Raw genomic sequence first — 18857 nt, 5'->3', positions numbered from 1 at the left:
CTGAATGTGCTAACTGCCTCTACTCTGGCAAATGCTGATTTTTATTTTCTAATTTTGACTTGGCTTCCCCTAACACTGCTTTTGTTTAATTACTTTAGTTGGACTGACTTGGTTTTTACAACTTGTTTTTGGACATTGCATTTGTATTCTGATTTTGTACTGTTTTTTTCCCCTGTGTGATTTAAACCTGGATTGTCTGACTTTGTATTTTCTAAGTTCCTATCAAAGCATAATGACTTTGTAGTTTGCCTTTGTATATGGTCATTTGCTTACACTATCTTTGTGTTTCTTGCATCTCCAGTGTTCTATGGAAGTTAGTTTTTGTTTGGATAGTGAGACCAAACTTTTACCATTGTATAGTTCCCTTTGGTATTTAGAATGATTAATTTACAGTTACTTTCTAGTACTTATTTGTTCTTTTGCTTTGTAGGTGCTGAATAACGTATTAGAGTTCTGCTACTAAGTTTAGTCTCAGTGTTCTCTTACCTAAGCCCCTTCTTAGTTACTGTGTTTAACTTGCAGTGTCCCAGTAAGGGTTTGTGTGTAAATTGGTCATCTCAGCCATTGATTCCAGCTTGTTTTATCTAGATATGTGCATGATCGAAAAATTTGTTTCGGTTCGGATCAATTCGGAGGTTTTTGAATTTCGTTTCGGATCGATTCGAATTCGGAAAACTTTGAATTAATTAGTTTTGGATTTGTTTCGGATTCATTCGAATTCGAAATTTTTTTGCTGGATTCGGTTCGATTCGGTTCAGAAATTCGGAATTTCGGTATGTGTGCTGTGTATTAGACTAGTATTATGTACTGTATATATATAGGTGTAACCCATAGCAGAGTGATATAACCTAATATATATATATATAACCTAATATACTGTACAATACTAGTGTAATCCATGTCCATCCGAATTTACCAAATAAATCCGAACTAATTCGGATTTATTCGATAAATTCGGCAGTATTTTAATTAGGAAATTCGGTTCGATCCGAATCTCCAAATTTTCCGAATTTTCCGAATTTCCGAATCGAACCGAACCGAATTGCACATGTCTAGTTTTATCCTGTACAACAGTATTCCTGATTATACAAATTGATTATAGATTTAGGGAAAGGAAAAAAGAGAAATGAATCATGCAGATTTTATTTAAGGAAACATCTTTATATTTTTTAGTTTCAAGTAAATCTATGCTTAAAGTTGTGTTTTCCTTAAAGTCTGACTCAGAGGGGCCGCTTTATGAAAATGTGAGTGGACATGATACGATGTAGCATATCATGTCCGCCGCACATTGATAAATGCTGTATTTATCATTGCACAAGCAGTTTTTGTGAACTGCTTGTGCAATGCCACCCCCTGAAGATTCACAGCCAATCGGCCGCTAGCAGGGGGTGTCTATCTACCTGATCCTATAGGATCGGGCGGATTGATGTCCGCGGCCTCAGAGCAGGTGGACAAGTTATTGAGCAGCGGTCTTTAGACCGCTGCTTCATAATTACTGTTTCCGGCGAGCCTGAAGGCTTGGGCGGAAACAGGGGCATCAAAGCTCCATTTGGCGCTTGATAATTCGGCCCCAGAGTGTGAACCCCTGCAGATAGGTTTAATAAAGATATCCTTTCCCCAAAAAGATTGTTTTTGTTTAAAACTTTGTTTAAATTGTGGTACTGGAGGACATATGGTTACAAATTGTCATGTTTTTTTGCAAAGGTAACCCCAGGGGAAAAAACAAAAAACAAAAAACATTCAAGTATTTTTCTTAGTACCTCTTCTTTTGTATATTCAGACTTTTTCTATTCCTATTGTTTTTCACTGGCTTTAAAAACAGGTTGAACTCAAGGGTATCATTGATTCTGGGGCTAGCGGCTGTTTTTTTACTCTTTCCTTGTTCAGCTATTTTGTTTTAAAACTTGTACCTGAAATGTGTATTGGATATTTTATGTGTAAAGAATAAAATGTAAGGCAGGTATTTTCTTTGATGCAAAAAAGAAGGGGTTTAATCCTGTGTGGATTATAGGGCTCTGAATAAAATTACAGTTAAAAAATAATCATTTTCATTAATGAGTTCTTTAATAGGGGGACATTGGCTAGTTTTTCTTTCTAAAATTGACCTCAGAGGAGCTTATAACCTGGTTTGTATTTGTAAGGCCTATGAGGGGAAGATATATTTTTAAACCAGATATGTGCACTTTGAATATTTGGTAATGCCTTTTGATCTTTGTAATGCTCTAGCAACATTTTAAAGATCTTTAAATGCATTTTCAGAGATATATTATACACTATTTTGATTATATATTTTGAAAATGTTTACATTTTTTTCTCAGTTCATTGACGAACATGAGTTTCATGGAAAAGAGGTTCTGTCTCTTTATGTTAAAATCAGCTTTATGCCAAAGTTGAGAACTGTCTTTGATTTTCTGGGTTTTACAAAATCGCCAGGGCATATTGAGATGGATCCTTAAAAGGTTCAAGCTATTACTAACTGTCCGGCTCCTACAAATATGAAATCTGGGCAACGATTTTGGGCTAGATTACAAGTGAGGCGCAAACGATTTTGCGCTAGTGCAATCACAATTTCACAAGCCATTTTCATTCAGCGAAATCACAATTGCACTAGCGCAATCACCTTTAACTCTTCAATTCTTTCTGCGATCTAAGAGCTGTGGTAAACTGGTTTCTGAAAATAAACAGTTGCACAAAACACAACAAAAATATATTACAAAGTACACTTACATTCATAATAAACTATTAACCCCTTAACGGCCCTCCCCCAACATCACAAAGTACCTAAATAAAATATTAACTCCTAAATCACCACCCCCACATTGCAAACACTAATATAAACTATTAACCCCTAAACCACCATCCCCTACAACGCAAAGTTATAAACTAACATCTAAACCCCCAAACTTAACCCAAATTAAAATACCCCTAAATTTACTAAAAAAAATACTAACTATCTTAAAAAAACACACCTGTGATATTAAATAAAAACTTAATCTTAACTTAAAAAGTAAAACCCTAACATTACAAAAATAAAAACCCTAACATTACAAAAAATAAAAAAATAAAAAGCTAACATAACCAAAAATAAAATATCTTACATTACCAAAAGTAAAAAACCCTAACATTAGTTCTGAACAGTACTATTGTACTGATCAGAGTGATCACAGCAATAGCACTTTGTTCAGCACATTAAGGGACACTATGTAGCATTGATCTGTCTACCTCTCTTGTCTCAGATCCCAAAAAGCCAAAAGAGAAAGCCGAAAAAGTGCTGACAGCCAATGATTGCACATGACTGTCACACTGCATCAATGACTTACTGTCACTGTATCTAAGAGCTGATTGGATCCAGGAGGACTCCCTGAGTTATCAGGCAAGTCCCCAGTCAGATCCAGTTCTCATTTTGTCTTGGAGGGGGAGCAGGGAACCACACAAGTTAGGATGCTCCATGCCGTCCTAACCGCCATAAAGCCCTGCGTTTTTAGGACAACATGGAACATCCTAATGGGTCTAGGGGTTAAATTAGTCTCTGATTATGTCTTTTCTTGCATAGTTTGTTAAAAAGCTCCTCCTCAACATATGTCAATGTTTTCTATCCTGATTCTAATTTTATAAATATCCTGTTCTTTGGTGTCTATATATTTTAATGCAAACTTACCATCCTCTTTTTACCTTAATCCTAGTTGTAGCTGACAGATTAGTACAATGGATTACTTTATCCCAGTCAAGCACTGTCTAAAGGGCATGGTTAACCATAATATTATTGATCAAGGAGTTCTACCGTCATCCAAATTTTGGAAGGATTTCTGGATGTACTGCACTTTATATCTCCATCGTGATTAGCCGGATTACTTTATGCGTGCAAATTTGTACATAACATTCCCTGTTATTTTGTATTAACTGTAGTCTCTGTCCTTAGCTGCACTTAGAGATGTTACTGCCTTGAATATATTAAAAGGTGATAAAATAAAAATAAAATATAAAGTGAACTTTGTGAAAATATTTATGTGTAAATGGATACACTGTCCCAGATTTATCCTTGAGTTCTTTTGTTTCCAACAAAACACTTCAAAAAGAAGAAACACAGGGAGACAATAAAGTAATTATATTAGGAAAACCAACTGCAAAATTCAGTGTTTCATTACTCACGTGGTTCTGAGCTTTTGCCAAGCTTTATCGTATTGATGTATCTTGAAATATATTTATTTTGTTAAAATAGCATCAATTCCCTTATTGGCACATCAGGTAACAAATATTTTGAGGACAAAACAATATGGGGTATACAAAAAATGATGTTGCGTATGCAGCTGTTTCCACGCAAGCCTTCAGGCTCACCGGAAACAAAAGTTAAAAAGCAGCGGTCGGATTCGATCAGGATGATTGACACCCCCTGCTAGCGGCCAATGTACAGGGGGCAGCATTGCACAAGCATTTCACCAGAAATGCTTGCACAATGATGAATGCCGACAGCGTATGACAGCATATGCCACAGCGAATCATGTCCATCCGACATTTCATAAATCTACCCCTATGTCTTAATACCCAAATTTCCTTTCACTTAGCCCAGGATTGATAATTGTTCTGACACGTGTTTTGCCTTTCCTAGCTTTTTTCAAGGATACATTTCTCTTACAATTACGAAATATTTAACTTCCCATTCGATCTCCTATTGTTTCCCTGTTATATGCTGTTCCTGTGTAATACCCTCAATAGTGATTTTGAACTCTGCAATTTCCTCTAACCTATTCAAAATTTCCCCTGTTTAAGATATAGTTCAGTTTTCTTTATTAATCCTTTTCTATTATTAATCCTTTTTAGATGATCTTATAAACAGATCCCTCTTTTTGTATACACTAAAAGTAAAAGTAAATAAATATCTAGATTTTGTATATATGGTCTTGGCTAAATATTTTTCCAAGAACCATTTTTTATAGTGCAAATAGTGCACTGTATTTTTCTATGCATAAATGTGTTTTAGGTGATCCATTTATGTAGCCCATCTAGGGGTGCTTTTGTAAAAATATATAGTTTTGCTTATTTTTAAATAACATTGTGCTGATTTTCAGACTCCTAACCAAAGCCTCAAAGTTTTAGATGCATACTGATGTATACAGACCTCACATTGCTTCTATTTGTATAATGGGTCTATTAATATGCAGGTGAGGGGGAGGGTATGCTCTCAGCCACTTTTAGTGGGTGCTCCAGACTAACCTGGGAGCTTCTTAGTAGGTTTTTTTTAAAGGTTTTATACTAGATTTTTATATCAGTATATCTGCATATTATACTTTAAAGTAGTGTGTCTATTACATGCAGTAAAAAATGGTGTATACTGTCTCTTTAATATTAACATATTAAATTGTTAACATTTGTACAAATGGACTACAAATATGGCCGCTGGATGACAAAGAATTACAAATATGACTGACAAACGGGAAGTGACATATAATACCGGAAGTGACAAAAACGGAAGTGACTGGAGCAGCCGATATGGTGAAAAAGACGCCAATTTCAAATTGAATCCGATATTACACAGGAACAACATATATCAGGGAACCAATAGTAGATTGAATGAGAAGTTAAATATTTGTCAATACTGAGAGCAATGTATCCTTGAAAAATCCAGGAAAGATGAAATGTGTGGTGGAACATTTATCAATCCTGGGCCAAGTCAAGACACATTTGGGTATTAAGACATATTGTTTTGTCCTCAAAATATTTTTGGGGATTGTGATACAGTATAGATACTATTTGTTACCTGATGTGCCTGTTAGGGAATTGGTGTTATTTTAACTAAATAAATATATTTGTGGCTGGTTGTGTGCTTAACATAACATTGCCCCAATATGATAGAGCTTGGTAAAAGCTCAGAACCACGTGAGCAGTGAAAAACTGAATTTTGCAGTTGGTTTTCCAAATATGATTACACTATTGTCTCCTCCTGTTTCTTCTTTCTGAGGTGTTTTGTTTGAAAAATAAGAAGAACTTGAGGAGAAATCTGGGACAGTGTATCCATTTACACATAAATATTTTAACTAAATTCACAAAGTTCACTTTTTATTCTATTTTTATTTTTATCCCGTTTTAATGTTTTGTATTGAATTGTGATTTATCAATATTTCATTTATTACACTGAAATCACTGCCTTGAATATAGTTCATTTTGTGTCAAGCCACATGCAAACTATTTCTTTTATATTTTAAGTCCTATGACAGATTATTCTGTTTTTATATATCTATCTCTTTCTATAAATTCAATTACAATGTCTGCTCATCTACCCAATACCTACAGGCTTATCCTTCTAAGAAGTTGGCTGATCTGTTCATTAAATCTTATTATGGAGGCACAAATGGGTATATTTACCAAGCAGTGGATGCTGCTTATTCTGCAGAAGCCTTCCTTAAGACCACTGCTCCTTAACTCATCCACCATCTTTAAGGTGGTGGACTGCAATCATCCTGATCAGATATGATCAGGATGATTGACACCCCCTGCTAACAGCCGATTGGCCGTGAATGTGCAGGGGGCTGCATTGCAAAACATTTCACCAGAAATGCTTGTGCAATGTTAAATGCTGACAGTGTATGCTAAAGGGAATCATGTACCCCCGCCATTTGATAATTCGACCCCAAAGGTGGAGGCATAGTTGTGGATGTTCCATGAACAGGGACAGGGCAGGAGGAGGTGGATTTGTATGTGTTCTGAGGGTAGAGCCAAGTGTTCCAGGGGTGTTGTTAAGCAGTTGTGACATGTGACCTATCAAAAAGAACAGGGGCAGGGAGTAGTTATTTTTACCTATATACCAACCTCTCAGCCCAATGAGGGTTCTCCCCCCTAGAACTGCCACTGTTTGTTTCCCATAGTTGGACAAATTATTGTTATGGACTACAAACTTTCATTTTGAATCCTATTGGATCTATCCAGATTTTCATGTTTCCTTTCGGAAACCTTATGTGTCCATTGCTTTTTATTATTTATTTATGCCTCCTGTTACTACCTTTATGAATGATGAGGTTAACTATGGCTATGTTTTTTTCCTTGACTCCTATAGATGTGCAATCATCTTGAGTATTTAGTTAAATGGGGACAATTTCCAACATTCCTCCCCTACATGGGTATTTTTTGTCTCATAGTCAAGGCTTTCTAATCTTTTGATTTAGTCTAATAACTTTTGCTAAACATCTTATAAATCTATTTAACCATTACTATAGAAATGTTAACAATATTATGCTGATGAATCATGAATTAAAAAACTGTGTTTCATATCCTCTTAAGACAATAGGGCCGATTTATCAGTGTCTGGCAGAAATGATATGCTGTAGCATATCATGTCCGCCAGACATTGCTAAATGCCGACAGCATATGCTGTTGGCATTTAACATTGCACAAGCAGTTCTAGTGAACTACTTGTGCAATGCCACCCCCTGCACATTTGCAGCCAATCGGCCGCTAGCTGAGGGTGACCATCAACCCGATTGTATGCAATTGGGCGGATTGATGTCCGCAGCCTCAGAGGCAGTAGACAAGTTAAGGAGCCATGATAAATTGGCTCCAATGGTTCAACAGCTGTATGTGTGATGGGTATGAACAATGTTTGTGTATTTTTTATTTGATTAACTCAAGCATCAATGTTTTTTTTAAATAAAATATTCTATTAATACAGATATATATTTTTTTAATTCTGACTACAGTACCCCGTTAATCTAAATTATAAACCGTATTCCTTAGAAATTCATATCAGAGGCATACAATCTGAGAATTAAAAATATATCCAAATGCCAAGACTAGGAATAAAAAATGAATACAGTGAATGCCAGAAAATCATTAGACTATAAATAAAATGTGGTGAAGGAAAACAATAAACTGATAGGATCACAGTCATATTAGCATATGTTAAAAGTTTTCAATCACAAATGTCAGTGTAACTGAAGATATCATTACTTTAAATACAGAAGACAGCAGGATTGTAGAAAATAAGTATCACTATATACTAGAACAATCGGTCTTGTGCTTGCTTTCAGACAAAAATAATGTACTTTTGAAATTCCTGTGACAGACCTGATTCATTTTTAAATGCCTGTGATACACAAAGGGCCCATTAACATGAAGTAATGAGAGAAAGAAGAAAAAAGTGTTGGCATTTTTTGACCATAGAGGATTATTTTAAAGTCCTATTACACTTTATCTACAATTAACAGCAAAAAAAGAGAGAAAAGTATCAAAGATTATATTGTAAAAAGTAATTTTCAGCTGATTAAAGCCAAAAAGTTGCTAACTAGAGAATTTACAAAGTATGGACATCAACTGTCAGCCCTGGAAAAGTTCAAAGTATGTGTATTAAAAAAATAAGATTTTAGTGAGCAAATTATTAACCATAATGCTCAAGTACCATACTATACGGCTACATAAGAAAAAAGTTCCCAAGAAGATCCAGATGAGTACAAAAAAAATATTTATTGTAAATCCATTAAAAACAATAGAATCCAAATTAGCAGAGCATAATATGATCTGCAAGAAGTCTGACTGGTTTTGGTCCACAGACCGTACTCATAGGGGCATATTTATCATTGTGCAAGCGGACATACGCTGTCTGCATTTCTCATTGCACCAGCAGTTCTTGTGAACTGCTGGTGCAATGCCGTCCCCTGCAGGGGGTGTCAATCAACCCAATCATATTTGATTGGGTTGATTTCTGTCCGATGCCTCAGAGCAGGCAGACACCTTATGGAGCAGCACTCTTTAGACTGCTGCTTCATAACTTCTGTTTCCGGCGAGCCTTCAGGGCATCAAGCTCCATTCAGAGATTGATAAATATGCTCCATAGACTTAAAGCTCTCACAGTGAGAGGCTTAAGTTGAACTTATGTTATGTTCTAGCAGTACTGTGTGAGCAACTCTCTGTAGTAGGTGAACACTTTAGCGTGCGGTTTTGCCTGCTACCCTTATCCATCTATCACTGGGGCATAAGAAAACTAGTTTTCCCTGTATATAGGGGAAGGAGAGGCGGCAAGTCTCGGTCCCCCATGGGTGCACATTGGAATTCTTTACAGTCTCCCCTAAACTCCAAAATCCAGCAATTGTGGTCGTGATTGACTGACGTTACCTTTTTTCCAGGCACTGTACACCACCACAGACAATTTAGTTTTTTTTCTCTTATACGGTTATATGACTGTATTTGCTTTGATATTGTGGGATTTCCCCATGATATTGTGGGATTTTACCATGATCTTGTGAGATCTCACAGTAAACTTCAATGATCTGAGGAGTAAAATAAAATTCAAAGCAAAATATAGAGAGGCAGTGGATGTAAAAAGTTAAAATGTAACTTTTATTAGCATCAGTAAAAATCCAACATTACAGGATCAAGAGGCCAGTGCAGCACCGATCTTACGCGTTTCAGCTGGCACATTCCTCATAGACCGTGCTGGACTAACCTCACAGCCTCATTATAATCATGTGTGATCCCATGTTGTCACTCTATACTAAAAATTTAACTCTTAGGCCTCTATTTATCAAGCAGTCATACGCAAATATGCTGGAATTCCACAGCGTATTTGTGGCAAGGCTGATTTGCCATAGTTATCAAGCCCTACAGACCGGCAAAAGTAGAATCTAGTGACGTAACATACGATCCGGCGGACTCAGTCTGACACAGATCGATGGTTACATCACTCCAGATGTTCCGAATGCAAGTTTGGCACAATCTGACTACTGTTGGAAGATATCAAAGAACAACCAGGTACGCTCAGCACTTTTCCGGCCCAGCGTACTTGGTTTTCAATCCGCCGCCCTGGAGGCAGTGAATCCCATAGGAATAAATGGGAGTCTGACAGCAGCGAGAGCTCATGTTCGCTGCTGCCCGATATCCCATTGATTCCTATGGGAAGTGTCTGCACCTAACACCCTAACATGTACCCCGAGTCTAAACACCCCTAATCTGCCCCCCCTACACCGCCGCCACCTACTTTATACTTATTAACCCCTAAACCACCGCTCCCAGATTCAGCCGCAACTAAATAAAATGTTTAACCCCTAAACCGACTCTCCCGGACCCCGCCGCAACTAAATAAAATGTTTAACCCCTAAACCGCAGCTCCCGGACCCCGCAGCAAATAAACAAAATGTTTAACCCCTAAACCACCACTCCCGGACCCCGCCGCAACTAAATAAAATGTTTAACCCCTAAACCGCAGCTCCGGGACCCCGCCGCAACTAAACAAAATGTTTAACCCCTAAACCACCACTCCCGGACCCCGCCGCCACTAAATACAATGTTTAACCCCTAAACCACCGCTCCCGGACCCCACCGCAACTATAATACATTTATTAACCCCTAAACCGCCGCTCCCGGACCCCGCCGCCACCTACATTATACCTATTAACCCCTAATCTGCTGCCCCTATACCGCCACCACCTGCAAGTTATTAACTCCTATCCTGCCGATCCCGGACCCCGCCGCAAATAAATTAATTGTTTAATTGTTTAACCCCGGAGCCCACCGCCACCTACATAAAATTTATTAACCCCTAATCTGCCCCCCCCCTACACAGCCGCCACCTACATTATATCTATTAATCCCTAAACCTAAGTCTAACCCTAACACCCCCCTAACTTAAATATTATTTAAATAAATCTAAATAAATATTCCTATAATTAAATAAATAATTCCTATTGAAAACCAAATACTTACCTACAAAATAAACCCTAAGCTAACTACAATATAACTAATAGTTACATTGTAGCTATTTTAGGGTTTATTTTTACTTTACAGGCAAGTTTGTATTTATTTTAATTAGGTACAATAGTTATTAAATAGTTATTAACTATTTAATAACTACCTAACTAAAATAAAGACACATTTACCTGTAAAATAAAACCTAACCTAAGTTAGATGTACAATTAGATGTAGATGTACAATTACACCTAACACTATACTACCATTAAATAAATTAAATTAATTAAATACAATTACCTACAATTATATAATAATAAATAAAAATAACTAAAATTAACTAAAGTACAAGAAAAACAAAACTCTAAATTACAGAAAATAAAAAAGAATTGCAAGAAGTTTAAACTAATTACACCTAATCTAAGCCCCCTAATAAAATAAAAAATCCCCCCAAAATAATAAAATTCCCTACCCTATACTAAATTACAAATAGCCCTTAAAAGGGCTTTTTGCAGGGAATTGCCCCAAAGTAATCAGCTCTTTTACCTGTAAAAAAAGAAATACAACCCCCCCAACATTAAAACCCACCACCCACACACCCAACCTCTAAAACCCACCCAACCCCCCCTTAAAAAACCTAACACTAACCCCCTGAAGATCACCCTACCTTGAGCCGTCTTCATCCAGTCCTCAACGAATCCGGGCGAAGTGGTCCTCCAGATGGGCAGAAGTCATCATCCAATACGGCCAGAAGAGGTCCTCCAGATGGGCAGAAGTCTTCATCCAAGCGACGACGAATGACGATTCCTTTAAATTACGTCATCCAAGATGGCGTCCCTTGAATTCCGATTGGCTGATAGGATTCTATCAGCCAATCGGAATTAAGGTAGGAAAAATCCGATTGGCTGATGAAATCAGCCAATCGGATTGAAGTTCAATCCAATTGGCTGATCCAATCAGCCAATAGGATTAACCTTGCATTCTATTGGCTGTTCCAATCAGTCAAAAGAATGTGAGGTCAATCCGATTGGCTGATTTCATCAGCCAATCAGATTTTTCCTACCTTAATTCAAGGAACACCATCTTGGATGACATCATTTAAAGGAACCGTCATTCGTCGTTTAGTCGTCGGGATGGATGCTCCATGTTGGATGTCTTCAAGATGGTGCCGCTCCTCGTCGGATGGAAGAAGATAGAAGATGCCGCTTGGATGAAGACTTCTGCCCATCTAGAGGACCTCTTCTAGCCGGATTGGATGAAGACTTCTGCCCATCTGGAGGACCACTTCGCCCAGATTGGTTGAAGACTTAGGCCCGGCTGGGTTGGGACGGCTCAAGGTAGGGTGATCTTCAGGGGGTTAGTGTTAGGTTTTTTTAAGGGGGGTTTGGGTGGGTTTTAGAGTAGGGGTGTGTGGGTGGTGGGTTTTAATGTTGGGGGGTTGTATTTCTTTTTTTACAGGTAAAAGTGCTGATTACTTTGGGGCAATGCCCCGCATATAATTTAGTATAGGGTAGGGAATTTTATTATTTTGGGGGGATTTTTTATTTTATTAGGGAGATTAGATTAGGTGTAATTAGTTTAAACTTCTTGTAATTCTTTTTTATTTTCTATAATTTAGAGGGGTTTTTTTTGTACTTTAGTTAATTTTAGTTATTTTTATTTAATTTTAGGTAATTGTATTTAATTTATTTAATTTATTTAATGGTAGTATAGTGTTAGGTGTAATTGTAACTTAGGTTAGGTTTAATTTTACAGGTACTTTTGTATTTATTTTAGCTAGCTAGTTATTAAATAGTTAATAACTATTTTATAACTATTGTACCTAGTTAAAATAAATACAAAGTTGCCTGTAAAATAAACATAAATCCTAAGCTAGCTACAATGCAACTATTAGTTATATTGTATCTATCTTAGGGTTTATTTTATAGGTAAGTATTTAGTTTTAAATAGGAATAATTTATTTAATTACAGGAATATTTATTTAGATTAATTTAAATAATATTTAAGTTAGGGGGTGTTAGGGTTAGACTTAGGTTTAGGGGTTAATAAATATAATTTAGGTGGCAGCGGTGTAAGGGGGGCAGATTAGGGGTTAATAAATGTAATGTAGGTGGCGGTGGGCTCCGGGAGCGGTGGTTTAGGGGTTAAACATTTTATTTAGTTGGGGCACGATCCAGGATCGGCAGAATAGGGGTTAATAACTTTTTGTAGGTGGCGGCGGTATAGGGGTCGGCAGATTAGGGGTTAATAGGTATAATGTAGGTGGCAGCGGGGACTGGGAGCGGCGGTTTAGGGGTTAATATATTTATTACAGTTGTGGCGGGGTCCGGGAGCAGCGGTTTAGGGGTTAATATATGTATTATAGTTGCGGCGGGGTCCGGGAGCGGCGGTATAGGGGGTAAAACATTATAGTATAGATTGGGTGCTTAGTGACAGGCTAGCAAGAAAGCTGCTAATAAGCCGATGAGCAGCGAGATCGATGACTGTCAGTTAACAACAGTCCGCTGCTCATCACACCGTACTTGGTGCGCAGCTTTTTGACAGCTTTCTTGATAAATTTGGCAAACATATTCAGGTCTGCGGCGGCGATGTTAGGCGAGCTAAGGCGAGCGTATTGCGGCCGGCGAATGCAGGTAAGTAGACAGCTTAATAACTAGAGGCCTTAATGTTAATCACATTCTATTCCTATAACTATCTACAATAGCCTGCATTTAAATAACTTTTACATAACTTGTATAAAGTATTAAAGATATATAGTGTCAATAGTGCATTTATACTAACTAATAATAACACATATTAGTAAAATCTATGGTTAATAAAATCTATATATATTGAAACTCAGAAATAAAGAAAATACATATCTTTAAATTTACATAGACACATATTTCCTTCATCTTTAGCATTATTTATCGGTTAAAATCTCATAAAGGTAAAAAATATTCTACCTAAAACTATAGGGTATATATACATAACTCATTTTGTCATCAATATTACACCATTTACAAGATATTTATTTATATTAAGCGTAAATTTGCTTTAGGTAAATGTAACCTTTATAATCTGATTATGTTAAGTTTTATAGACTTATAGACTATAGATTCTAGTATGAAGACTTATATATTACCTACAATTTATAATCTAGGCTAGCATATCTTCTTATGGAGAGAGAACAGTTTAAATATACACTCTTATTCCCCAAAGTTAATCAAATCAGTTTGCACATTGAGACCTTGAGGCAATCTGTTTTTTAACTTGAAAATGCAGAATGCCTCTCGTTTCTGTAAGAACTTATCTCTATTCCCTCCTCTCCAAGGTGTTTTCACATGCTCTATGATTTGCCATCTTAGATTATCCAGTTGCTCATTGTGCATATATTTAAAATGATAAGCTACTTGTGAATTAGGAGAAACTGATTTCACATCATAAATGTGTTCCTTAATCCTGTCTCTAGCCTCTCTAGAGGTGAGACCAACATATTGTAAATTACAGTGTGTGCACGTTACCAAATATACTACATAAGTACTGTGACAATTGGTACAAGAGCTAATGTCAAAAACCCTTTGTGTGGCAGTCGACTGGAAATGCTTGCCTACCTCTACAGCTACTTACACCACATCTATAGTGACCTTTACAGTGTAACCACTTCCCTTTGTCTCCCTCATTTTTATTTCACTAGGAGATAAAATGTTACCTAATGTTTTTTTCTTCTGGATACACATTTACAGCCGTCCTTAATCCAAGGATAAAGGTATTCATCTCCCTGCAAAATAGGTAGACATTTCTTCATAATGTTCGCAATTTCTTCAAACTGATTACTGTAATTTGTGACAAAACAGGTAAATTCTCCTTCACATTTTACTTTCTGTTTTTATCTTCATATATCATAGATCCTCTATCTAGATTTTCCACTTCTTCAGCGGCTTTCTCTAAGAGATATTTTGGGTATCCCCTTTGTATAAAATGTGTTTTGAAAGTTTCAGCTTCTTTAGCATAGGTATCATAAGATGAACAATTTCTTTTAAGCCTTATGAATTCCCATTTCAATATCCCATATTTAGTATGTCTGGGATGCATACTTTTTGAATGTGACAAGCAATTGTCTGCTATTTCCTTTCTATGTAAACCTGTCTCAATAATATCCCGTGATATGTTTCCCTTTAATGTAAGATCTAGATAATCAATTCTTAAGGGATTCATTTCATAAGTGAAGCTTAATCCCTTATCATTATTATTCAGATTTATCAAAAAAAAATCATATTCTTTTGTGGTTCCCTCCCATATAAATAGGAGGTCATCAATATACCTCTTATAAAGTTTAATTTTCCCCGTCAGAGGGCAGTTTTCCCTGCAAATATATGATAGCTCCCACCAACCCATGTAAATGTCTGCAAAAGCAGGTGCAAAAATTGTGTTTTTTATATATATATATACATATATAAAACAATATTAATTTTGAGGGGGTGAAAGTAGAGTTGCCACTTCAGCCATGTTTTCCTGGACACTTATGAGTTACACATGCTACAGGGTTGCAGGAAGCAATATGTTTTGTGTTTCTGGACAGCACTATTCATATTCCTCCCTGCACACCCTGCAGAATGTGTAACTCATAAGTGTCCAGAAAAAAATGCCTGAGGTGGCAACCATAAGTAGAAGTCTTGGTGAGTTCCCACACTTTTGTAGGACTTGACCCCAGCTCAAGGTGTTAGTGCCCAAATAGTTAAAGGGACAGTAAGGTCAAAATTAAAAGTGTCAATTAGGGCATGCAATTTAGGAAGTAAACAGAAACTTTCCAAAAAATGTAAACATCTAATTTACATATTTCTATTTATATCCTTTGTTGGAAAACATACCTAGAACATCAATGCACTACTGGGAGCTCATCCAATATGTTTAATGAGCTCCCAGTAGTGCATCACTGCTCCATCAACTTGTATACCAAGAGGATGAGGCAAATTTGATAACAAATGTAAATTGCAGTGTTGTTTAAAATAGTATGCTGTATCTGAATCATGAGAAAATGTTGGGTTTCATATCCCTTTAAAGGACATGAAAGTCAAAAGTACATTTTATGATTCAGAGAGAGCGTACAAAGTTTATAACAATCCAGTTTACTTCTGTCAATACATTTACCTCTTTCTCTTGATATATTTTCTCTTTATCTTTTGTTGACGCTCGTGAACCTAGATATCTAACATGCATAGATGAGCATCCAGACAGGAAGGATTGGGGGGTAAATACCTCTCCCCTGAAATATTCCTCTTTATATCCATCCAAGCTCCTACTTGATTCACTGTTGTGATACCAATAAACCACCAAATTTATACTAATATGCTGCTCGTTTGTACATTAAGCAGCTGCTGCCTTCTGCACATGTCATCACTAGCATAACTGTGTTTGGGGCAATTTATTTTTTTGCCTCCCTACTGTAAAAATGAACTTGTAAGCACTTACTTGGTTTGATTTTTTAATTCCAATTAAAAATGATATTTAATATTTTTTTAAGTTCCATGCTCTATATATAAATTAGGATAGCTTATTTTGTTCTTTCATGCTCTTTTAATTACAATCTTAAATATAACTTTATCATATTTTATTTTTGTACATAGGAGCCAAGAAGGAAGGGTTGGTGGGAGGCTTTTGGTAATTTATGTTTTTGCCCCACTCCCTGGAAAGGTTTGTGCAGATATCCATGACTCATCTGGTTTCAGCACTAGGACAGCAGAACTTGACCACTGACTAATAAACTCCTAGTTGTAACATTCTTGCTTGTAATGCCTCCTTTTTGCCTCTGGTACCCTGTATGGTTTTACTTTTACTATTACTTCTGGCTCTGTAACTATACCATGGACTATGCCAATGGTCCTATCTGTCATATTACAATAATTATCTGCATTTCATTTTAATTTCTTTTTGCTGCCCTGGTGTATGGTCAGAAGACAATTTCACCTCAGGAATTAGAGTGGGTGTTCTCTTTAATACCTGAAGTCCTACCAATATACATGCCTCTAGCCTTCCATGGTTTTAAAATATTTATATGGCACTCTTGCTCTATCTTTCTCTTGTCATGATGTTTCCCTTGTAATTTACAGACCCTTTTTGGATAATAACCTCATATGGCTCTTGCAACTGAGCTTGCTTTTAGCAGTGGGGATAAGAACCATAAACCAACCATACTTGCTGTCTCTGTTTGGCGTTTTCCAAATACTGAATTAATGCATTTGATCCATTAAAGGAATAGTCTAGTCAAAATTAAACTTTCATGATTCAGATAGAGCATGCAATTTTTTTTTAATTGTTTATTTATATCCATCAATGTGTACAATCAAATAATTTCAACCTTTTTATGCCACGCAGGGCCAGGTACAACAAAATACAATACAAGTCAAAAAAATTCCAAAACATCAGGTTTTACTTTCTCTTAATGATTCAATAATGCCATTTTATGTGATATATGTACATATAGTTGGATTTTTTATATTTTTCTTTTTTTTTTTTGATATACGTGACACACTTTAAACTTTCGTTAACTAAACAGAACCAAAGCAGGGTAAGAAAAATAAAAGAAAGGAAGAGAGGGAGAAAAGAAAAAGAAAAAAAAAAGGGGGGGGAGGGAAAAAAAAAAAAGGGGACAAGAAACTCAACTTTTGGCTGTGGAGGATCACCACATTCCTAGGAGGACCAATTCCGAGTCTCTAAATGGGTAGATTAAGTATTCAACCTCACTAGGGGGGAGGCTTTTGATAAAATTCGACCACTTGGAGAAGAAAGTCTTCACTTCTTGATTATTTTGAAGATTGGTGTCAAGTTGTTCGATAATGCACTGCTTTTTAATGCATGCAATTTTAAGCAACTTTCTAATTTACTCCTATTGTCAATTTTTCTTCGTTCTCTTGGTATCTTTATTTGGATGTAAGCTTAGAAGCCAGCCCATTTTTGGTTCAGAACCTGGGTAGCACTTGCTGTTTGGTGGCTACATTTACACACCATATTTACCTATGCTTACATTGTTGCTTTCTCAAATAAACATACCAGTGACATTTTTGAAAATACAAGCAGCATAAAGAGTAGATTTGCACTTGTTAGCTCCATATCTCTTGAATTTTAAGTAACAAGCCCAAAGGGATCTGCAAAATTAGAAGTATGGGCAGGTAAATGGAAAATTAGATTTAATACGGGAAAATGCAAGGTTCTACATTTTGGAAGTAAAAATAAGCAGACAATGTATTATTTAAATGAAACAAGACTTGGCCAAACAGAGGAGGAAAGGGATTTAGGAGTAGTTATAGATAACAAGATAAAGATGGGTGCACAATGCAGGGCAGCGGCTTCAAAGGCTAATAAGATACTAGAAGCGTCATTCATTCAAGGGAGGAAAGCATAATTCTGTCACTATATAAATCCCTGGTAAGACCTCACCTTGAGTATGGAGTGCAGCTCTGGGGACCGATCGTAAAAAAAGATATTGCAGATTTAGAAAAAGTTCAGAGAAGTTCTACAAAGCTAATAAGGAGAATGGAGAATTGAAGCTATGAGGATAGGCTAGCCAAACTGGGTCAGTTTTCTCTTTAAAAAAGGCACTTGAGAGGTGACATGATTACTTTATATAAATATATTAAAGGCCCATATACAGAGATGCAGAAGCTCTGTTTATTCCAAGAAAATTGTTTGTGACAAGAGGTCACAATTTAAGGTTGGAGGAAAAGAGTTTTAATCTCCTGCAATGGAAAAGTTTTTTCATCGTAAGAGCAATAAAATTGTAGAACTCAGTCATTACCAAAGGAGGTAGTGAATGCCAATACCCTAGATGTATATATATAAATGGTTTAGATACATTTCTGGCTAGAAACAAAATTAATGGATATGATTGCTTGTATTAAATGGGTCACAGTTTAGTGGAATTAATTTAAGCTCAACTGGAGCTTTTCGTAAGTATATTAGATTTGTATAGGTTGAACTCGATGGACTTCGGTCTTTTTTCAACCTCATCTACTATGTCACTATGTTAGAATGAAGGAAAATTGACAATAGGAGTAAATTTGAAAGTGGCTTAAAAATTGCCTGCTATATCTGAATCATGAAAGTTTAATTTTGAATAGACTATTCTTTTTATGACATTTGTTTTTGGATCTCTCTTGGATGTCTCTCAGAAAGAACTTTAAAGGGAGAAAACCCTATTAAAACTTGGGGCA

General features: G+C 36.3%; 1 protein-coding gene across 1 annotated transcript in view; it reads left to right on the top strand.

Moving 5' to 3' along the window:
* Nucleotides 1–18857, top strand: part of GADL1 (glutamate decarboxylase like 1) — a 579827-nt gene that overhangs the window by 262822 nt on the left and 298148 nt on the right. The gene's annotated exons all lie outside the window — the stretch shown is intronic.

The sequence above is a fragment of the Bombina bombina genome, chromosome 5 (genome assembly GCF_027579735.1).
Source record: "Bombina bombina isolate aBomBom1 chromosome 5, aBomBom1.pri, whole genome shotgun sequence".
Taxonomy (NCBI): domain Eukaryota; kingdom Metazoa; phylum Chordata; class Amphibia; order Anura; family Bombinatoridae; genus Bombina; species Bombina bombina.
Note: the sequence above shows the minus strand (reverse complement) of the source record. Positions and strands in the feature narration are given on the sequence as shown.